General features: G+C 38.5%; 1 protein-coding gene across 1 annotated transcript in view; it reads left to right on the top strand.

Annotated features, from left to right (window-relative positions):
• The window catches only part of KLHL29 (kelch like family member 29), a 247,113-nt gene that overhangs the window by 151,603 nt on the left and 71,037 nt on the right, over positions 1 to 24,473 (top strand). The window lies entirely within an intron of this gene.

The raw sequence follows: 24,473 nt of genomic DNA, 5'->3' as shown, positions 1-24,473 counted from the left end.
ACAGTGTCTTAAATTGGGATGTTGATCATAGGTGAATACAATCTGATCACCAAAACGTGGAAGATACAGCAGGAGACTGCACTGAGCCATTGCAGCTGATGGCAAGGTTTAAAGCTGCAAGGCTGCTTTACCAGCATCTCTGTAAATCAACTTCTCTGTTTTATTTTAAGCATTAGAAATTCTGTTGTCACAGCACTGTGGTTAAAATCCCATTGCAAATGGCAGCTTGCATGTGGTAGGGTGTCTCAAACGCCTCATCGGTGGTGCCAATGTTTCTTTAGTGTTAATGATAGTAGAACTGTCAGTATTAATTGAAGTGGTCCTTCCAATAGATGCAGTGGCTTATCTAAGCCTATCATTATAGTAGCCACATGCTTACTGGTAAAGTGCAGTACCTTATTTCACAAAAAGTTAAAGAATTATTGATAATTTAAGAGACAGCATGGTACATAGGGAGGTGTCACAGTGAAAAAGTTGCCCAATAGTTTGGACTTATTTTCCCCTGTTGAGTTTGAATTGTCAACACTCCTAGTAATAATAAAACTCTTTGCATGGAGAGGACTATAATTTAATTTACTACTGTGAATATTGATTCCTAGGTACTACACTCTTTATCCTGCAGATGACCTAGATCCTTGATTCCCTAAGGGTTTTGAATAACAACAGCGGTGAAAGGGTCTGGATTACTTAAGAGACTTGATGGAGATTAGTTACTTTGGTGACATTTTAATTTTATTCATTTAATTTATTCCTTATATTCCTCATCTTACTTTATAAGCTGCAAACCGTTGGATTGGTGTTGATGAGCAGTGAGTGTTTTAAGTATCCACCTTCCCAATCATACCAAACCCTGTGTTCAAAGAAAACCAGAAAACACTGCATTCTTGTAGAGAAGTGATTGCATTTCTCATGAACCAAAATAATCCACAAATTTAGTCCAAGTCTCTCCAGGACAGTTGCTGTGGGATCCTGACAATCATTTTACAGTGTCATTATGATGTTGGGTTGCAGCTTCTTTAGAACCTCTAGAAGTGATACAGGATACTTTTAAAAAGTAGGGAAAGGAAGGCAGGAAGAAAAGAAGGTCAGTGGAGTGAGGGAGAGAAGAAAGGTGCTATGGGGAAGATAGAAAGGGTGCATGAACTACTGTCTGAATCCCCAGTATTGAAGGTGCACATGAACTAAATATTTAGGGTTTTGAAGGCTCTGTAGCCATAGGGACCAGTGATCCCTCAGTATTGAGAGAACCTAAGACAATTACCAGGTCTTTCAGAATTCTCTGTCTAGCCACAGGAATGTGGCAGAATTACACCTGTAAAGCCCAGAACAGAACGTGACAAAACAGCATAGTTTTGGCATAAAACAGGGGTTATTTCAGCAGGTTTTGTTAGCAGTATTTCCTTGGCCCAGTTATTTTGAGCCACTCTAAGGCGATTAGAGCGGCTCGTTACCGACACTGAGGAGCTGAGAAGGCGAGTTGTGTTCCCTTTTGAGAGAGCTGTCACTATCTCTGCGTGAGCTCAGATGGAATTGAATAAAAGTCTGGTTTGTGCTCAGAGTGCCGAGCAAGCCCTCTCTTTGCTTTCAGTGGCTGTGGGTTAATGCAGGCAGCTGGAGGATCTGAAGCCTGTTTCCTCCGTCTTGCCGTCTTCTGCTCTCTGAGCTCAATTGCGGCAGAAGGTTTTGTGTATGTACATTAAAGACCAATTTTCCCTGTGCCCTAAACATTTCTGTGCTGCCTGCCTAAGAAACCTTTGCTAATTTTGTGATTTGCTTTCTCAATCTCTTTCTAGTCAAGGACCTAAGAAACTAATAGTTATAAGCTTATGAAAATCTTTCACCATCCTTATTAGAAAGAAAGAGGAAAGATGTAATTGCTGGGTTAGGGTTTATGGTGGGCACATTTATTAGCATAGATAATTTACTAATTGCAATGGGCATGTCAGATTTCTTTTATATTAAAATATAATTCTCAAAATACCATTATGTCCCTGAAAGTTATATTTTAATTTTGTGTAAGATGAAACAACAAATCTGAGAGTACAGCTCTCTATCTGTCATGGACATATAGGGAAAAAATTATTGTACATGGGAAGTGATAAACCCTCTAAATCCCTCTCTGTCTGGCACCAGAACTGAAATATGAGAAGGAGATTCTTTGAGTAATTGGAAGAGATTTTTGTTGAAAATAAAATTTTTAAAGCTTTAAGAATAGACATTTAGGTCAGAAGGTTATGTGGTTAGATAGCTTGTTTGTGTATCAGGAAAACCAATGTACTTGACCCAGGTTCCGTGTCCAAGCAGTTAATGAACCCAAACATTCTTAAAAATAGTATAAATATGTAAGATATGGTATAATGACATCTGAAAAGAAAATCAGAATGGAGCAGCATGGGTTTTAGTCATAACCTTAGCCATTTGGAGCAAATGAAGATTTTATTTCATTCAACACTGTCACTGCTGTTCCTTATACGTCTCCAACACTTCATGTTGCACAGTATGTTCATAAAGCACAATCTTCAGACACAGAGAGAAAAGCTAACAGGCTTTAGATAGGTGTGGTTTCTTAATTAAGTGTTGCATTTTGGTTCATCAAATACGTTTATATTTCAGTCTTGGCAGCTACCGAACTGAAAATATAGGTCAGCCTCTTCAAAGACTGTGGGTAGGGGGCATGTCAGCAGTGGGCAAAAGAATTATCCGTTCAGGCTTCATGTAAATATGCAGAGCTTCATAGGAAATTTTATTGCATTGAAGAAAAGAGTTAAGGAAAAAGCCAGAAAGGTTTGGCAGGGGAAAAAAATATATATTACAAAAACTTTAAAAAAAATATATATATAAAATCTGCATTTGTAAGTAACAGGGTTTTGCAGTTTAGGCCATATGTTAATGGCAAAATGCACCCTTAAAAGTATTTTTTTCTACAATACTTCATTAATGGCTACTGGTTAATAAGGCTACTCTGATTTCAATATTTGCCTTAATTTAAAATGCTACCTTGATTTTCACAGGAACGGCCCTTATGCCATGAATAAATTATTACTTTGTCACTGCTTTTGTCAGCACTATTAACTATGGAATATGTTCTGGCTGGTCATTTAAAGTGTCTTCCTTATCAGTATTGTGCCTGGCATTCATTATCCCCTTATCTCTCTGCCATTTCTCTCAGTAGAGAGGTAATGGATTGATTACTTTCACTGCTATATTGGTCAGGATGTACAACAAATTCTCTTCAGCTCTACAGCTCATTCATCATGGATATCCTTTAATCCTCCATCCCTGAGTTTAAACGTTTCATTCTCTTCATATATATTGGAAATTATTAGCAAAGACAAGAATCCAAGCAGTGCATCTTTTATCACTCATTTACTGTAAAACACAGTCACTGAAAATCCAGGGATGCTTCTCTCCGTTATGCTGCTCAGAGAGCTTTAGTGCCACAAAACCACTAATTCACCAGCATTTGCATTTTCTGAAATACTGACTTCTGCATTGCAACTGGAGAATTACTGAAAAGAAAAAACATACAAAATGTTCTTTGTGATATGATGCTCCCCAATGTGCTGCACATACATATGGGTATAACACAATCTGTGCTATATGAGTGCATATTTTTTGCTTGAAAATAAAGGTAGTTTCGTGATGTAAAAGAAAAAAATGTATTGTGCATTGTACATGCACACTATGTGGAAAACTCAGAGCAAGTTGAATGGAGATTACAAACCTGTAGCAATTGGAGAACAGAAAGTAGGAATGCTGTCCTTGTTCTTCCTGGCAAAACCGTCACTGGGGAGGAGTCCAGCAGACATCAACATTTTGCCTTGAAGAAGCTTGGTGAAGGACCAAGACAGCGGAAACTCTAGGACAAGCTGAAGCTGAAAGAATACAGAAAGGCACTTTTAGAAACAGGGAAAGAATAAAACCCTGGCTTAGGTGTACTGAAGGGTATACAAAGGCTCCGTATTGCAAGCGAGGTTCCCCTAAATTTCTCCTGTGCTACATGAAAAGAAGTGTGGCCAGCAGGTCAAGGGAGGTGGTTCTGCCCCTGTACTCTGATCTGGTGAGATCCCACCTGGAGTACTGCGTCCAGTTCTGGAGTCCTCAGCTCAAGAAAGATACAGACCTGTTGGAGCAGGTCCAGAGGAGGGCTACAAAAATTATCAGAGAGATGGAACATTTCTTCTGTGAAGACAGGCTGACAGTTGAGGTTATTCAGCCTGGAGAATAGAAGGCTCCAGGAGACCTTATAGCAGCCTTTCACTTCTTAAAGGGGGGCTATAAGAAGGATGGGGACAGACTTTTTACCAGGGCCTGTTGCAATAGAACAAAAGGTAGCAGTCTTAAACTAAAAGAGGGAAGATTTAGATTGGATATAAGGAGAAATTTTTTACAATAAGGATGATGAAACACTGGCACAGGTAGTGCAGAGAGGTGATAGAAGCCACATCCCTGAAAATATTCAAGGTCAGCTTTGGACAGGACTACGAGCAACCTGTGCTAATTAAAGATGTCCCAGTTCACTGCAGGAGGGTTGGATTAGATGACCTTTAAAGTTCCCTTCTACCCAAAATACAGCCATGTAGAAGATTTAGCTCTGTATCACTAACAGTTCATCCTCCAGAAGATACATTTGCTTCCATTGTCATTGACACTGTTTCTGATACTGATACTTATCAGGCTAGTCTGCACACAGATGCTGATGTGAGGTTATACTAGCATCTCTTGTGCAGGAAGTGCTTACCCTGCACCTTTTAAAGGCATCAGCTTCACCCTGGGAACAGACAAATCTGACTCCAGAACAAATGGAGGAAAGTAATATTCAAAATCTTCCAAACAAGTACTAGTCAAATATGCAGAAATACACCAGTCACTACAAATTATCTAGTTCTGAGGAGCAAAACCAGAAAACACTGATGGCTCAGTCTCTGCTACGATGAAGTCTTTCCTGAGCCTCTTGCTGATGAGGTCTTCTTGCAAGAAGTGTGGTTCAAAACAGCCTCTCTAATGCTTTTCCTTAATATCCATGCTCTGGTATCACTCTCCTCATCAATGAAGATCAAGATCTTTCCAGAACTATCCTGGACTGATCATGACTGATAAGAGACCACAGGAGAAATTGAAAAATGTATAGTCATATGGTGGCCTCAAAAGAGCCACAAGTCCAGTCAGACAGGGTGGTGGTACTCATGGCTTTGTTTTAAACAGAAGAAATATTATATCAATCAGTTAGAATGATGAATCATTTAAAATGCTGTCAATATTTAAGTGACAACAGCCGTGATTCCTCTGAACAAGAAAGAAGGAAGGAAGAAAATCTTAAAGGCTGTTAGAAAGGGACATGTATTTGAGTAGGAATTGTACAATGCTGCAACAGAGTGCAGAGAATAGACCAAGCCTGTTCAGTGATGGAAAGTGATATTTATCTTTTTTATATAAAGCATAAACAGTAAAGTACCAAAACATTTCCACTAGTGTAAACCCACTGCCCACTGTAAACCACAGAACTGCTGTATGTTTTCAAGAAAAGGGAGAAAGAGCTTGCCACCTTGTCAGTCTCTGCCTCTGACATCTCTTTTAATGTCTTTTGTAGTTGCTTTAAATGGAACATGGCCAAAAATTAGGTTCTCATCCTTCCCTATGTCCCTTTTATTGTTATCAACAGTACTCTTATCATCCCTGTCTCAGCAGTCAGCATGTTCATAGCTACAGTTCTGAATGTTTTACTTGCAAGAATTTGTCTGCTCGGATCAACAAGGTTTTTGTCACTGCTCTAGAAGTAATTAGGAAGGACAGATTTCTCAGCAACAGAGGAACACAAGGAAATCTGGACCCATGTTAGGATCTGTGAAGTTTACTGCTTAAAGGGAAAAGATTTGTAATAGAGCCCAACAGTGGGGAAAAAAAAGAATGTTTCTCTCTGTGCTGTTTTAATTTGTATTGAAACTATTAACAGCCCAGGCTTTTCTCATTTCCTGTGTTTTTCACAGTGTTGGCCCTTTCTGCATTTGCTTCCATCAGGTTGAAATAAAGAGTTATTTGTTGTCTTTAGAAATGTCAATTGTCATGTACCACAGTATTTGATTTCCTGGCACCTTTTGCTCAGCTCCGTGGTTCACAGTGTGGATAATGTTGTGTCTCAGTGACCCCCATCATATAGCAGTACAACAGTGAAATTCTTTCTGGTACATGTGAGAGGGAGAACTGAGAAAAGAGTTTGGTATTGCATTCTCCCACAAAGAGCACTCTGATAATTTCTTTAACATTTGTCAACCTCAAAAAAAAAAGCGAGAGGTTTCTGTACACTTAAATGCATTCTGGAAGGCAAAGATTCAGCCTGTACTGCAATCCACCCATCAACCTCAACTTTTAACAGAAGTCCTGCTTTCAGTCTGCCCTACCTTCGAATTGCAGCTTTCAGGCTCCAGCGTTCAGCCAGAAATCAATTATTCACTCCTTAGAGAAGGTATCCCCAGACTTTGCTCTTCTGGACCCATTACAGGGTTGATGCCATGCTCTGAGCAGATTTCAGTATGGACTGGGACTTAGGACTAGGTGCTGGAGAGCTGGTGTCCACCAAAGAGCTGCAGCTTCACAATCAAGATGCCCAGTAAATTTCTGGGTGTTCCACTGTCAGGCAGTGCTGATGCACAAGTTTTCTGGGATATCCTTACACTTGTAACCCCCTGAGTCCTCAGGCAACTTAAATGTTGTCCTTGGTGATTACCTTTCTGCTTGTTCTTTTGGCTGTAAACAGCCCAATATCCTTCTTCTCTTATCTACACCAAGATCACTTGAAGCTCATCTGCCACCCTCTGATCTCAAATCTGGAAGGGCACCTACCAGTGTGGTATTTCCAACTGACTACTGCAAAGGAAATGGTTTTCTGCTTTTTGAGAGCAAAGAGCTTCTAAATTAGCATCTCTTCTAAATTGCTACTGCTCCTGTAGATTACCTCTGTGAACTTGCTCTATTTTAGTAATTGTGTCCAAAAAAATTCAAATGGATGTGTCAAGCTTATCATCAGGAGCCCTTAATACTATTCTTAATATACTATAGGGCACGAAGTTCATTGTTGAGAGACTAAATATTAGCTTGCTGTATTTTTCTTCCGTATAACTCTCCTGCACTGATTTGACAATTACGGTCATTTTTCATGTTTCTGCTTCTGAGTATTGTGTGACTAATACAGGATTAAATAATAAAACCAAATATGAATATAGCAAAATTTTAAATGTTGAATAGTAGCCAAATTTCATTGAAGATACGCTGTTTTCAGGAAGGTAGCTTAAAATATGAAAGATTTCTTTATTAACATTTCTATTTAAATATGGTACTTAATTTCTGATTGTTTTGATTTTGACTGGAAATGCAAACTCAAATAAATTCTAGCTGAGAAAACATTTTTGAAAACTTGCAGTTGAAAAGAAATACACAACCATCACTGAACAGGGTATGGGAGAATTAATGAGATCCTTCCTAAAGCGTGTCGAAAATTAAAAGCTGAATATAGTGCTGCCAAGTATCATCACTATTCTGTAAAAGTATGCAATACAAGAGATTTGATCAAATGTTTTACAGATGGGGGCGGGGGAATTCTGATGTCTCTTATAAACTAACTTTATATTAGGGGTATTTTGATATCAGATTATTTTTCTTGCTAGGAAAATACTCTGTTTTTTTATTTTCAGATCAGACTTAGACTTAGCTTAGGAGGTTTCAAGATTTGGGTTTTTTTTTTTTTGGTTTTTAGCTCTATCCAGGATAATTCTCCTTCTGGTTTCACAGGAACAAGTGCCATATCGAGTGTTGATGATGTGAAGTTTGAGAAGGCTAGTATCAAACTGAAAAAAAATAAAGCTGAAATTCTGCTTTATAATAACTTTTTAATACACTATCAGAAAGATGCAGAAGATCTGCCTGAAGACTGGCATTTAGCTATTGTGCTCTTTTAAATTAAATGACAGCTCATACAGGCGTTCCAGGGCTAGGTGTAGAATCCCGTTATTTAAACATTGTCAAAGCTTGGGTTTAATTAACTCTAATTCAGTGTAGTTTCCCCATCCTTGCATACTCTTTCTGTCTTTCTTTCACTCCCTCTCTGTCTTTTCTTTCTACTGGCCTTGAAAGGCTTTGGAGCATCTGTCAGGGTTACAGTGTGATTTCAGATGCCTTCACGCCTGTTGCTGGGTGGAAAGAAATTTACGTTCTAGCAGAGCAGCAGTGAAGCATGTCATTGTCAACTGGGAGATTCAGGTTGCAGCGTAGAGCTGGAGTGCTAAGTCCCAGCCGGGCTGTGGCTCTTAATGTTTCAAATGATGTTTGTGTGGTTTCTAAGGCAAATGGAGCCACGCTGTTTCTCTGATCAAAATCACGGAGAGCACTTCCAGAGCCAGAATAAATACTTCATTTGTCAACTTCACCATCAAATGAGGCAGCAGAGATTGCCCCATGCTTGTCCTTGAAATGTCACAGGAAGGGCTGTTGTGCCAGCAGGGTCGGGGGCTCTGGGATAGCAGTGCATCAAGGATCACAGCCCAACTGCAGTGGTGAATGCGACTGGGGATGAGTAGGAGCTTCTAAGAATATCAACCAGCAGCGTGTGGCAGGGATGGTGAAGCCATCAAGCAGTGGGGTAGCATAAACACATAAAGAGATCAAAGTCTTAAGTTGCCCTTCAATTTAGTGCTCTTTCAAATTATTATTTTTTTGCAGAAGTAGTTCAGATTAAAGACAACCTTTCCTGATGCTTTTAAATAAATAAATTGCCTCCTGTGTATATCTATCTCTTCTCTACGATATCCTACCATGGCTCCTCGGTCTCTATGGATATACAAATTATTACTCCTTCTTTGACATGATTTTGGATGGCAAATATTCCTAGGCTCTGAATGGCAATTTTATAATGAAAGTTGCACTAGAATAGGCCAGGAACAGAGCAATACCAATTAAGGTTTGCTTTTATGTATCTACTATTCAAAAGCAGTTACCCGTCCTTTGGGTTGTAACAGTTTTCCACCTCAGTTATGTCCCAACCAACAGATTGGTTGTCAAAAGTAAAGCCTAAACTTAGTTCTCTATTTGAATTCTCCTTTCCCTCTTTGCATTCAGTTCACATGTTTTTTCTTTCAGAGCTTTCAGACCTTTTATGGCTTCAGAAGCCTCTTAATTCCTCCTGGTGACTTCCCAAATAGTGAAAAAGTTGCATGCTGATTTTCCCCAGACCAGGAGACCTCTTTTTGTCCTGATCAGCTGCCAGCATACACATGGTGTCCTTCATGCCAGTGACTCCTGTCCCGGGTGCTCTCTATCTACTGGGAGCTGTGTGGGCAGCCATCAGCAATCTCTGCCTTTCAGTGAATGAGTCAACTGAGCTGGATCAAAGGAGTTGAAAAATGCAGACAGATAATCAAAGCTAATCAGCTAGCCATGCTTTGTACTTAACAGAGAGAGATGGACAATCCTGGGGGAAATCCAGCTGTGCTGAAACAGATGTCCAAGGAAGCGAGAAGCCTCCCTCACTGGAGGTGCCTCTGTCTGTCTGCAGAAGGAGCCTGGATAACGACGTTAAGGCTGAATGCCTTTTACACAGTTAAATGTAGATTTGATTTCTTTCAGCCCAAAATATGTACCCTGTGTAAAAGTAGGCAGCTGTGTTTATAACAATTCAAGTTTAATAAGCAGTGTTTTGAAGAGTGGTCTCCAGTCCTCTACCTGAGGGACTGGTGAGCTCAAGGAAAGCAATCGCATCCTCAGCCGTCTGCTGCGATGCTAACAGAGGTGGACCAAAACAACTGTCAAAGCTGACACATCAAAGATCTTTCTAGCATTTCCCAGTCTTGAGAAAAAAACAACCTGCTCAGATGTCTTCCTTAAATGTTTTGTAGACTTTCCAAGAATGCCCCACTTTTCATTTTACAATAAATAAATAAATAAATAAATAAATAGAGATTTTAATAATGATAGCTCTGTTATTTTCCTGTCACTCAAGGATAGGTCTGATTCTTCTTATTAAAAATGTTGATCCACACAGGATACCCTTAATACTATGAAATAAGACTGGGTTAACAGTATTTATTGCCAGTGCATGTGTATCATATATGTGAAGTTATAAACTTGAAAATGGCTGTACAAAACAAATATTTCAGCTTGAAACCGATAAAAGGACAAGAGTTTGGTTACTTTCCAGTCTGGTAGAAATGAACAGGCATGTACAGTACATTGTTCTCCTTTGCTGGTTTTTAAGGCATGAAAAGCAGTTTGAAGTGTAGTCTTGCTTTAATGCCATTTAGATTCCTCCCACAATAATGTCAGTGCCTTTTGTGTGTGTGCATCTCAACAAAGCACGTTTCTAAAAAAGAAACTTAGTTCAGTTCTGGTTAAAAAAAGTTTTGCTGCATTACTCTGAATTTTCTATAGCTCCATGAAAAAAATACATTTAAGGTTTATTGATGAAGTTTCCACAACCCATCATGGCTAATGCTTTGGTATATGTGTGGTGATTTGCTTCAGATGCCAGAGGGGTTAAGAGTAGTTTGAGTTAAAGAAGACTTAAGATGATGGAGCAAACAGTGCTGTACTGTGCCTTGAGGGCTTTGTTGTCACAGGCCCAAGTGCAGAGTAGTTAGATCTGTAAACCATTGAGAGAGCTGGAGTTCCTTCCTAGAGGGATGAGCTGTAAGCATAAGCACAGCACCATCAGAGCAGTCTGCGTTTGGTCCTGATCTAGTGATGCCCACACATCATGGTGCTGTGTTGTGCTGGATTTCTGTCATGCCCTGGGTGGTTTTAACACAGAACAGTGCTACCCTGCCTCCCTTTTGTAGTCGGGAGGTACCTGAGTTGGACATGGGCTTTGGGGAGGAGTACTTCAGGAGCATCACATCATTCAGAATATGAACCACATCCATCTATGAGAAGGTGAAGGGGCAGTTTGCTTCATGAACTCAGTACTTTGATTAAATTATTCAAATATTGACATGCCTGGTGAGGTAGACTGAAATACCCTTTGGATATATAAATATTCATATACTAACATCTGCCACAGCTGCATAATTATAATTCTATTTTCACAGGAGGAGAAAAGCCTCTTTGAGGAAGGTCCAATGCAGCAGAGTGTTTCTCTCTTCATACCTGTCACTTAGTTATGTAACTTTAAAAATCTTCCATACTTGCATTACCTCAGAGTTAGCCTGGTCTATGGGGATTTAACAACAGCATAAAGGCTGTTAAGGATCCTGGATCACTTTTAGCCTTTGTCTGTGAGGTAGCGTGTGCTTTTCATGACATAAGCAACCCTTTTGATCATTTGTAGGCTGATTTCTGCCACTTACACAGTCCTGAAACAACCCTGCTTTGTACAGTTAATAGTATCAGATTTTCACTATGATCTTAACCTCTACCTTTGGCGCTTAAGAATAACATTTACAGAGTTATTTAGGTTGGAAAAGACCTTCAAGATTCCAACTATTAACCCTACTCTACCAAGCCCATCACTAAGCACATGCCTTCAATTTTCTTTGGCTTGGCACAGTCCCTTGAAACTCCAGGTCTTTTCACTTACTTTATTTTCATTTTCTTGCTCTACTGTCATACTTTATTTATGATTATGCTGCTCCAAGATGTCTTTTCACTAGGTTCACTCCTAGCTTCACTCTCTGAATATTCTTCCAAGAAAAAAAAATGTAATCAGCAGGCTCATTTGTCAGTAATTCTGTACAAATGTACACCATCTGGCTTGTTACATATTAAAATGAAAAAAAAAAGTATTTTTTTAAGTTAAAAATACTAGAAATCTTTGTGACTTTCTAATTTTTGGCAAAGGGAATACATTGTTTCACTGCACCACCAAATGAGTGTACATCAGCCATGTTCTATTTTTGCTTTCAAAAAGCGCTTGAAAAGGATTGTTCTTCAAGTAGAGTCAAACTAAGTCATTTATTGAATGTCTTTTTCTTTTCTTTAAGCTCTATTCGATACTCCACAGTTGTTTTTAAAGAGTTACAGTATTTTTTCTTGTTTATACATTGAGTATGAAAGAACAATGAAAGAACTGGTTTGGACTACGTTTTGTGTCCATCAACCACAGAGGGAAAAGGCATAGGAACAACTAGAGTTTGCACTTCCAGTTCTGAAGTCTGACTGCTTTTACTTAAAGCAGTACTAAAGATTGGTGTTAAAATGATGTAAAATTTGTGTGATTAAGATTTCTTTAGTCCCCTACAAAAGGGGATGTCTTGCTTTTATGTGAAGTTGTCACTGCAGACGAGTCCCTGCAGCACAAGCAGAGATTTAAAGCTCCAATGAATGGCTGTTTTACCGACTAGGTGCTTTCCTTCCAGCTTTGTCTTTTTGACCTTTGACATTACTTAGATTAATCAAAAGCAGTTTGACCCTATTATTTCATAAGAAATCATTGTTTTTCTTTATGACAAATTATGGATAGGTTAAATTCTCAAGAGCTTTTAAGACCTAAACTTAAAAGTTACTTTGGCGTTTTGTAAAATTTAATCTAAATCTTCAGGGCTTTTTTCATTTCTTAGAGTTCTTACAGATAAGGACCCCAGAGCTGCAGCTTCATCTTCAGTTTTATTTTGAACTTACACCATTATGGATTTCTTTAAAAAGGCTGCAGTCAACCCAAATTATGCTTCAGTCTAGCAATTTAATGTCCTTAGGAATGCATTGAATTATCTTAATCATATTCTTCAGTGATGTATTGCTACCTTTAAAAAAATACTGCCAGGAGAAAATCACAAGTGTACAAGAGAGAGCAGAAGAATAAAGATGTAAAAGTAGAAGGAAAAAAGAAAAACTAAAAAAAATCCAAGATATCAGTTAAGGTGACTAGAAAGTTAACACTGAAAATGGCAGAAAATCAAGAAACAATGCTCCTTTGATGGTTTTGCAAGCACGTGTCTGTATAGCTATTTATTTTATGGTACACTAATGGGAACCAGATTCTGTTCTCAGTTAAACTGGTGTGTTAATTAGAACTGGTAAACATGTAGTGTCACTTAAAAGGGCTTTGTACCAGATTAACTCTTCTAGTTATTTCACAGCCATAAGTGAATTAATGCAAGCTCTGATTATAGATAAATAGCCTCAGCCTGATGTCTTATTGGCAGTGTCTTCACTGAAATAAATTGTCCTTGAAACCATTTTTTTGCTGTAAGACACCATTTCAATCAGATTTTTTTCCCAATCACATTAATTAGAAAAGTCATTTAACCATCATTAACAAGGTACATGTTTCCAGAGTTTGTTACGAGAGATTATGTTGTTTCAAAATGTGTATTTGTTATCTTTCAACAAAATTTAAATAGCAAGGCGATATGATCGTTCATTATGATGTAAAATGGTCAAATACTATATTTTTATTTTAGAATGTCATGCTTTTAATTATGTTGTTGCTACTTAGTAACAGAGAAATATCCTATTTTCTAGGTTAGTGTTTCGTATTTGTGTTATGATTAAAACAGTTTGACATTTTGAATAAAAATATACTAATTCGTTGTATTAATTAAAAATAATGACCTAGAAAAATGCTTCCAAACTAACCTAAAGACGTCAGCACAGTGAAACATGGCAGTTGTGCCATATTGTCACTATTAAGGACATTTTATTAAGCAATGTAAAAATGTACATACAAATGAAAAAATCAAATTAAGAACATTTTTCATCTTTGAAACCTTCTGTATGAACTCTTCAGTCCACAGAAAGGGTCACAGATACTTGAGAAGACAAACCCAGCTTCTGAAATATTGACACTTCCTGTGACATGTAAAGGGCAGCTTTTGCACACGTAGATATTTGTTCTTTTTAAAGACTTGTTAGCCTCCTGCTGCTGGAGTGGGGAGAGGGCAAGTGTGCAAGAGGTGAAATCTCGAAGCCTTTGAAGTTTAGCCCTGGGTTTTTAATTAATTTGTTCCCAGGGTTCTTCATTTGTACATATAAACTACTAATATTATATAGTTAATTAAAAGTATGACAATTTTCATAAATATGTATACGATGTGTGAAAACCAGTGGTCTACAGAAATCAGAAATAATAAAATTACAATAGTTATCTCTCTTGAAATCAGTTCAGACACACAGCTCACAGTAGTTAGAGACACCAGTTTCTACTCATCATGAGGTTTAGGGTGACAGGTTGGACTCGATGATCTTTGAGGTTTCTTCCAGCCTTCTTGATTCTATGATTCTATGATTCTATGATTCTATGATTCTACTCTGTTACAGGGTGAAATCACTGAAAACAAAGTAAATAATCACCAACTTTTGTTTCCTGAGGAGTGCACCCACCAACAACAAGCAGTGGTTATTTCATTTCCAGTTCTGTATGTTCCTTTTTGGAGATGTCATCACTGAATTTAAGGCTGCAAAAAAAACATCTGCCCTTTGAGAGAACCTCAAAGAGAGCCCTATTCTCCAGATCAGTAGTAAACCCTGTTTTAGTGTGTCACAGTTCAGTAAAGTACCTTATAGATGGAAATCCATTCTCATTTTACATTTAGCACTCCAGATTATATTCTAGTTTAAGATCAAGAAACAAATTAATGGGAATACTAATGTGAATTTTCCCTAAGTCCAGTGTACCAAAGTTCCTGCATCATCTATGCCAGCGCAGTTCTGATTTTCATTGTGAGACAAACAAATCAATTCCCATCAAGAATTTTCTCTCTAAATTAGATCCCATTATTCTCAGTTAACCTAAATCTGTAGCATATCCCTTCTCCAGATCTGCACAGTTTCAACGTCTTTCAGACATACCTGTCAGCCCTCAAGGTTTCTTACATTTTACTATCTTTAATGCTCAGATTATAAACTGAAAACAGTTAATGTTTTGTGCTGCACATGGCTTTTCAGAACAGTGCAAGTGGCTTTATGGACCCCTGTCATCCTGCAGACTGCTCTTGGGGAGCTATTGGTCTCAATATTTTGGTCATTAGCAAGAGAAGCTGCTAGTAACTTAAATTAAAATAGATCTTTCGATTTCCCACTAAGACCCCTAGAAAAGAAATTTACTTCAATTCTTTTGTAAAACTTTACAACTTTGTCTTCCCAGAGACTGGAGCCCTGGTGAGACTGTCATTTGAACTGAAGCTGTATTGCAGCCTCTTTTGTTCTCTCCTTGCCTTAGATGCCTGCTTACTGCCTGCTGGCTTGCAGGAGTGAGCGGGATGACTTGTGGTGACAGCTGTAAAGTTGCGGATAGGAGCAGAGCGAGGGAAAAAGCCCTTGTTCAGTTAGGAGGGGGTTTATATCTCTCTGTTTCCATAACTACACAGAAGGAGAAAAACACGCTTCTTTCATGCTTGTCTAGATTCAAAATTGCCTGTTGTCATCCTGTCATAGGTTCAGCACCTTTGTGGGTTGGTCTTAGTAGTATTTTTGGATTATGAAATGATTGTGAAATTTGTATATTGCCTTCACAGTTGAGATTTTGACTTAATCGCCCTGTCTTCTGAGGTGTCCTATGTTTTCTTTTCTATTTTAAATGTTTTAGCCCATTCTTATCAACCATCTCCATTATGTGAAAGCCATTCAGCTCTCAAAACTGTCTTTATAAACTTGCTTAATTCTTAGAGAGCCCATAAATTTTAATACTCATTAAATAAATCTTGGTCCTTTAATCTCAGACTTCTTAAAAGTGGAATTTTTTTCTTTTTCTTTTTTTTTCATTATTCTGAGTTTAGTAATGCAGCTACTTTTAAAAATCCTGATAACTTGTTCCTCTATGAATAGGAAAAACATTTTCAGTTAAATGGTTTCTTATATTATCAGGCAATCACAGCTCAAATTCTTGCCATACTGTACAAGCTCACTATCCAGGTAAAACTGATGCTAGAAGAGACTTTTCTAGGATTTATATAAAAATATTTAGTATTAACAAAAATACTTAGTATTAATAAACATACCTCCCAAAAAGTTTGTTGAAAACAAAGATTTACAAATCAAGATTTACTCTATTAAGCAGAAACTTGGAGCATCAGTGAGGAGGGCATTTACAGATTATTTCCTAAATAGCTACAACTCTATTAGACTGTGAAAACTTTGCAATATTTACAAAAAATACAGTATTTACAAATATTTACAAAAGAAGAAACAAAATCAGTTATAAAGTCTTTCACATCTTCAGGAGAGGTAGAGTCTAGAGATTAGAAAAGTTAATTGTGGCTTTTTTAACATTCGGTACTGTGCTCCTAAAGCTCGTGAGACACACAAAAAAATAGCTTGTTTATAATTTTTGAAGCCAGTAGTCATGATTATTAGGTAAGTTAAGTTAACAGCCTTGTATTTAACTATTACAAGTACTTCTATAATTGTGAGTGGACATGAGTGCAGCCATCAACACACGCTGAAGCTATAAGGAAGAAATCTTTTATGCTGAGGGTGAAACAGGTTGCCCAGAGAAGTGGTGGAAGCCCCATCCCTGAAAACATTCCAGGTCAAGGTTGGGCAGAGCTCTGAGAAACATGATCTAGTTAAAGATGTCCCTGCTTACTGCCAGGGGGTGGGACTAGATGGCTTTTAAAAGTCCCTTTTCACCTAAAGCACAATTCTATAAAGCAGGAAGCTAGTTACTGAAGCAGAGTTGTGGTGTCACAGGCTACCCAGGAGAGGGCCTAAATTTCATGGGCAGCATTAAATTTTTTTTATTTTGGAATATTTGATCACACTTGTCCGTTCCGATAGCATAATGAATCACTGAGAGTGATTGTGGAGACACAGTCTGTACCAAAAAGAGCAGTTCTCTATGATACGAGATATCCACCAGACCAAGAGATGCTGTCACATGCACTTAACCCAATGTGTAACATATACCCACAACTAAGCCATCCACTGAGTATACAGGCCTAAATACCTAGATATATTACCTTATAAATGTGTCATTTATAAACGCATAGTATCTTCTTAAAGAGTGAGATTTCAGTACCAAAGACTGGGGTTGGTTTTACTTGCTTTCATTAGGCATCGTGTACTGCAGTATATGAATGCTAGAAAATAGGTGTGTCACCACTAGTCAGTAACAATGGATTTATTTCAAAGAAATGTGTTGATTACACTTACATAAATTGTAAGAAAAAATTAAGTCCTGCCCTGTTAAAAGTGGGGAGCACTGCCTTTGTTTACAGTGGGCAGAATGGGCTAATTAATGTATGTTAAGTGCTTTGAAGACTTTGATTGTTAGGTGTCACACTTTACAGTTGAATTTATTATTTTTTTTTTCCTCTCTAGTATGTGCAATTTGTCCTGGATGCATCTGTGATTTATTTTCAGGCACCTGTCTTTTTTTTTATTTTCTTATTTTGGAAAAGAAGTGCTTTGTTTGCCAGCCGCAGATAGGCGGAGGAGCGTGACTGATTGCTGTTAATACACAATTCGCAGCTTTTTTTCTTGCCCCGCCAGAACTGGCCAGCGTTTGACTATTGCTGACATGTCAGGGAGCCTGTTGATTACGCTATCGGTTTCACAGATGGGTGCTCCTTGTTCAAAGCCTTCAAAGCTAGGAAACGTTTAGCTAATGCCTTGCACTACATAAAGAGATCAAAAAGGTCTAAAAGCTATCTGCTAGTCTTCTGCTACAAGCAATTAGGATAATACTGAATCCATCCCAGATCACGTAGTAATAAATATTTTAGCTTTCTCTTAAGTGTGTATTGATATTCAGAGCTGCCTGCTGGTAAATAAACCAAACAAAACTAAATTTCTCTTTCAATCTGGGCTATTCTGTGTTTTCAGCACTCCATGTTTAAATTTTTTTTCCCCTTCTCTTTTTGTCTGTCTCTCTCTCATTTTGTCTCCAGAGAAAATTATTGTCTGCCTGGAAATCAAGTTACAGTGCTAACTGAAATAGTGGCATATTATATATGGAACAGAGGGCCAGGCTGGCAATTTGCTGGGATCCCCTGGGGTTTGTTTTCCTTGGCCAATATAGAACAGGCTGCAGCCAACTTTATATTGAATCAGGGGTGAATCCTAGGGAAAAAAAAAAAAAAAGGCAGCAGATCTTGATGCTTCACTGTGCATTTGTAACCCTGTATGATTATAAATTAGCAAGCATGGGTACCATAGAAGACATGAACTTACAAAGCAAAGCAGCAAAGGCATTCTAGCCCCCACTCTCCCTTTCTTATTATTTTTTATTCGTATCTGTGATACCAAAACCTTTCAAAAGTTTGAAAGGCTTTTCAGCCTAAAGTAGGCTTTTCAGAAATTAGGGGTTTCATTCACCTCTGAATATAGTCAGAAAATATTTTGAAGTAGTTCTACAACATAATATAGGGAAATATCAACTCTGTAATGTGTGAAGACATCCTTGAGGTACCTCCCAGTGTCAGTTCTAGCGAGGATAGTAGCCTGAAAATTGGTTTCAAATCGTCATGCAGTGACTTCACTGGAGTTTTTAATATGTTTAGAAAGGTTCCATTTACACAGAGTTGTACTTGTCTACCTTAAGTGAATAATCACCACAGCTGACTTTCTGCTCATAATAAGGTGAGAAGAATTTTATCTGTGTGAACAACAAAAAAATATTTAGCTCAATGGGGCATCTCATTGCCAACAATCCTTTGAGTAGAATTATCGTATACAGCCATATATGTGTTGTTCAGCACAGGATTTGAAAATATTTTCCCAGTCTCCAGCATCTGTTACTATTTTTTTAGCACCACAGGTATATAACAGTGTCAACAAGACTAAGATCTAGACAGGTTGGTCTGCACTACAAAGTCCTGCTGCCGTAGCTGTATCTGCTCGGAGTATGACAACTTCACACTTTGTATTTCACACTGTTGTGCTGACAAAACCCAGCAGAAGATGACTCTCGTTACCTTTTGTTCAGAGGTTTGTGTAGCTGTGCCAGCACGATACCTCTCCATCAGCATGTGCTCCATCTTCACTGGAGAGCATAGCTGAATAACAGAGACTCTGTAGGGCACAGCCTTGGTTGGCCTGTGCTTTGGGGCTGTACTCAAATATTGAGTTTTTCTCAGCTTGTTTTATCTGGCTTGAGGGCTGATAGTCAAACATTATCAGATGCCTTGGAAGCAGGATGGCATCCTGTAGAAGCTACATAATTAGTACAAACTGGGAGAGGAGGGCTGGGCACACAGGCATCATACAGCAGTATTTTGCACCTCCACATTAGCAGCCTTGGCACTTGAAAGTGTTTCACCATTTGTCCCCATCTCACCAATAAAGGATCTTTGTACAGGCAAATCCCAGCTTTGTCACACCTCCTTCTTCTTCTGTTCTTGATGAAGAGTTTCAATTGAAATTGAGATCCAAAAGGAAAAAGTGAAAGTATTTATCTGCAAGAGATTAATTCTCACCTTCCATGCAGGATAAACGAGTGTCTGGTGTCAGCTAATTATCTAATCTCCTTGGGTAATATCTGAAGAGAGGCACCCATGGTAATGCATCCTACCTGGCTGAGAGCACAGAAAGGGCTGAGTTGTACATGAGACATGTTTCTATCTCTGTTTGGCTACAGAGACAAGCCAGATAACTGGACGTTTACTTTAGGGTCCAAGAAGTATACTGAAGATCACAAGACAGCGATCTTATCTCTTAATGATTCCCACAAGGCTTCACTCGTTTCCCTTTTTCTCTATTACCACTTCATTTCAGATCAAAAGAGAATAAGGGACCTATTTCATCCTGAGTTCTCCAGAGGTGTGTACACACACAACATGGAAGCTGCAATAGCAGGTGGTGTATTTGTCAGCTGGGAAATAACTAATCCCCTGGCTGATGATCATGGGAGACCCTATGGAATGGTGCTGAGTGGTAGCTGGTCTTCAGTGTCAAGAAGTCTCAGGGGAGTGGAGGAAAGCCTCAGCCACTGCAATGCCAAGTGTGTCTGCATAACTTCATCAGATTGGTCTAATGAGGCAACTCAGGCATTTAGTTGTTACCTCTCTGTGCAGCTGCTTCAAGCTACCCATAACAACACAAGGGTAGATGGAGGAGTTTATTGTGGCACTGGACTTGGGAGTTCTCTGTGTGTCTGTGCACATAGTAGTGAGGAGAAAGAGTGAACTCTTGTGTAGTTGAGTAGGACAGGTTTGCCATCACTCCTAACTCTATTCAACTGCTAGGTCTTTTGCTTCATAAAATTTAATTTCTTGTAGCTACACAGGCTCTAGCGTTGTCTATCAAATGGAGCAAGTGTGTGTAGTGCTGGTACTTAATGGTTAAAATACTTGTTTTACATAACTAGAGCATAAACTTGGGAATTAATCTCCTTACTTATTAAGGCAAGAAAGTCATTGGATTTTCTTTCTGGTAACTTTTCTCGGCTTTCCCACATTTTCTGTCCCAGTCATGAAAGCATGGGGCTGTCTGGGCAAGCACAGGCCTCTTGCATGTTCTTCACAAGACTAATTGGTGATGCTTCATCAATTACCCTTTGCAGTTTTATGATATGTTGGGTTTTCCAAGCAATTTTTTAAAGGTACTGTCCATAAAAAGTGTTCTTCCCTGTTTCAGAGCTCATTATATTTTAGCTCTTACTGCACCCTTTAAAAGTCTTATCTGCTAGAATTTAAGTGAAGAGTTCTTCATTAAAAGTGGAAATAAACCTCAGAGCTTCCATTGTGCCACAGGATTGTGCATTAGAGAGGAACTTCAGTATCAAATCTCCACCCTGCTTGAGATACAGAATAAATAAACTTAGAGGATACATTTTGTGTTCATTTTTATTTCTGTTTGTAAGTAATTTTAAAAAGATTCACTGTGTAACTTCTGTTCTCTTTACTTGATCTACAAGATTGCACAGCTGATCTCAGTCCCACTTTTGATCCAAGACTTGTGGGCTCTTCAGTTTGATTTGTAATTTGTCCGTTAATTAAGAAGGAGAAAATGTGGTGTGATGGGTGGAGCTGGGGACCAGGAATCAAAGCTGCTGAGTTCTTCCTAATTCTGCTCCTGACTTGAGAAAAATCACTTACACTTCTGACCCATATTGTCTCTGGGATTCTCAATATAATTATGTTCAAATGCCCCCAAGCAATGATACGAAGGCTCATAACGGCAAGATTGAAAGCGCTCCCTTTCACAGAGTCTGCAGAGATGTTCAGTTACAGGCTTCAGGTCAAGTCCCCTGTAGGTTCCATCACTACATGTCTCATAATTACAGAAGATCATGGGGGTATCTATAACATACTTTTCTATGAAGAAAACATTAAACTAGTCTTTGACTGATAATGATTTAGCATCGATAATGATGAAGAAGACAGAGAGGACTGGCTTGGTTTCTGTGGTGTGTGTGCACCTAGGACAGAAAGGAAAATCCCTTGCACTACAGATGTGAGAGCATTTGCTCCGATTTCCTGATGAGAGAGAATGTCAGTGCTCGCCCTGCTGAAGCCTTGCTTCTTAACTGTCTTTGCACTTAATTTTTACCTGGATCTCTTACAAAAATTCAGGGAAAAAAAGCAGGGGAAAAAAAAACCCTTTGTAAGAGCAAATAAAGCAAATGAATAAATAATCATTAGGAAATTCCCAGCACATTCCTTTCTGGAGGTTTCAGGAAATTCCGCTGAAAATTAGGAGGAGCCCAGAAGAGAGACAGCTGAAGATAATTTTTCACTGGCAGAACTGCACTGTGTTGTCTCTCCTTTTACAACTCATTGGCAGGCATTATTACCTGGTGAAAAGATTTGTTTTGCAACTCATCCTGAGTCCTCATAAATCATTAATGCCTGGCTAAGCACTGTGTGAGCATTACAAATACATTGAGAATAAGGGCCCATTCTGATATAACTTTGTGTCTAATACTAATGTCTGCTAGTTATTTAGTAATACAAAGGAGCCTCAGCAAGGAAAATCAATGAATCAATGCAGTCTCCTGACTTCCTCCTCCTCTCCATGTGCCTCTTCTCTTTCTAGTTCACAAACTGAGCTACAAAAAATTATAGGAATGTTCATGATCATCTATGTGGAAAGCACTATAACAAGTCAGAGGTACAAGGAAGGAATTATGGCCTCTGAATGTCTAGAATTAAAAAAGCTTCAGTTTCTGATTAGAGTTTGTTCTGAATTCTACTTTTTTATAAGCCAAATTGCACCACTGCTCCAGACCTGTTTTCCAGCTTGCACCCATTGAATGCATGCAGTATAAATCACACTGAAGTCTGTAAAGAGCATAGGTAGAAACTGTGCCCAGCAACTGCAGGACTGAATGTAATTAAAGGGCAAGTCCAAGTAAATATCTCATACCTGAGGGAGCTGTTTGGGGACTTAAGATACTAAAACTGGCTCTCACAATATTGGAAGCAGCACAGAGATTGCAACATCCATAGGTGGAGTGGCTGAACTTTACGTCTTATTATTCAGCAATCTTGGCCACAATCATGAGTTTGAGAATTGTTTTTACTGCCTTGCTTACCCTGAGCTCACCTCCGAAAATACCCATCCAATTCAGAGTGCAATTAAACTCTGTTTCCTCTCCTGGAGCACAAGATCCATCTATGCCTTGCTTCATACAGTTGTACTCTTTGGTCTCTAAGAATAATTGTTCATGAGAAAATGGAATGAGGTGAGATGGAGGTTGACCCCTTGTGTAAGTGTGCTCTTAAACTTGGTTGGAGCCCTTGTCTTGAAAGGCTTCTGCAAGGAAGATTGTGAAGGACTACCACAGATACTAGAGGAAAAGATCTTGAAGAGGATCTTAGGGAAAGGGGAAATGGGGATGGAGGACAGTTGGGCAAATTTGAAAAGGGTAATAACAAAAAACCAAAAGTAAAATTGACTAGTGGATGAGAGACTATCAGAAAGTTTAGAGGGAAAAGTAGTAGTTAGGAGGAAGATACAGCTCCTGTAAGTGAAAGTAGGAAAAGTGATGAATACATGGGGGGGAAAAAGTCATTTGCATGTGAAAAGGGACAGGAAAATCCCCTCCAAAAACATGCAGCTAAAAAAGTGTCTTTTCCCTTGAAACCAGAAACCTTAGTTACTTTGACCCTTATTCAGGTAAAACACCCCTTGTGTTCAAAGCATCCTTGGTCTTCTACTGAGACCTGAAGCATTCATGGTCAAGTCAGACTTTAGGCATCACACCTCCAGCAAAAGCCTGAAACTTTCCTGCAGAAGAGTGAACATTCAGCTTCCATTCTAAGTTTTTCTCAGAACGTATCATTGTACTTCAGCTCAGATGAATTTGTTAAAAATAGTCCCTGCTATAGCACCCACATGACAGAATGGTATGTTTTCCCCTGTTACAGATCTGACACAAGCCTGCTGTTATTTCTGTGCCCTCTCTAATGATCTGCTTGCTCTCAGGAGAGCACTGACCCATTTCAGCACAGAATAATTAGCCTTTCAGACACTACTGTGCTTCCATTAAATAGACATAAATGTGCAAGGTGACATTTATTTACTTAGGCCTGAAAAACATGCACCACAGATGTTGGGGCTTGGAAGAACTTAAATTTCTTTTCATACAACAGTTGTGTATTTGCATGTTTTCATGTTGTTCAACCACTAGTGCTTTGCTGAAAAGATTCTTGTTGAGTTTCACTGGGAAAGCAGGAGAACATAAAGATTATCTGGATCTTCATTTTACTGTAAAGCCCTTTGGCAGTGCTTTGGCAGCCCAATGCCCAAGCCCAACAGTGGCATTAAATGCAGATATAGTTACAGTCTTTCGTGTATGAGGACTCCATGTAAGGAACTGTTGCTGATTTACAGATCTGTCTGAAGACAATAGTGTTCAAAGTATTACACTGAGAAAATGAGAACCTTGACCTATTACAAACATAAAATAAAACCAAAATCCTTTAGTATTTAAAATCAGCTCTTCTATCATCTTGATTACTGGCTTCTGAACTGCCAGACTATTGCCCAGGTGAAAAGTATTTTATTCATCTTGATAGCCACTTTGGTCTGCAAAGTTGGAGGGAGATCTTACCCTTAAAACTCCAGCCAGCTTGTAGGTTGCTTAATAGTTCACATCCACACATGAAAACGTGGCATGCTATTATTTCATTCTGTTAGTACCAATAGGCTTTATAAAAGGAGGCATCATGCAAGGTAGGTGCTTTATTGCAGGATGGAAACACTTTCGTAGGTTATTTTAATCATTATGATTCTTTCATGATGTGTGAAAGTTGATTGTTGCTGTAAATGAAGCCATTGAAGGCTAAAAAATAAAAATGCTGTGATGGTAAAAACCCTTGGAGTGCAAAAAATGGGAATTGCTATAAAAGGCAGTAATTTATTCTCTGCATGAGATTATTTTTTATCATAAGGATGCTTTTAAGCTAATTCTGAAACATATACAATTGTAGTCTATATAGCTAAGGTATATTGCAAGATGCATTGGTAATTTGGCTAGTTTTAAATGCACTGTAATTTATAAATTATTTAGAAGTACTGTTTTATTCTGTTAACTGAGAGGCTTAACACATTTTTACTATGTTGAAGATAAGTTATTTTTGCAGGTCTTGTGATTTTATTGTTTTGATCCA

This window comes from Indicator indicator, chromosome 9 (genome assembly GCF_027791375.1).
Source record: "Indicator indicator isolate 239-I01 chromosome 9, UM_Iind_1.1, whole genome shotgun sequence".
Lineage (NCBI taxonomy): Eukaryota > Metazoa > Chordata > Aves > Piciformes > Indicatoridae > Indicator > Indicator indicator.
This window is presented reverse-complemented; position numbering and strand designations above follow the sequence as displayed.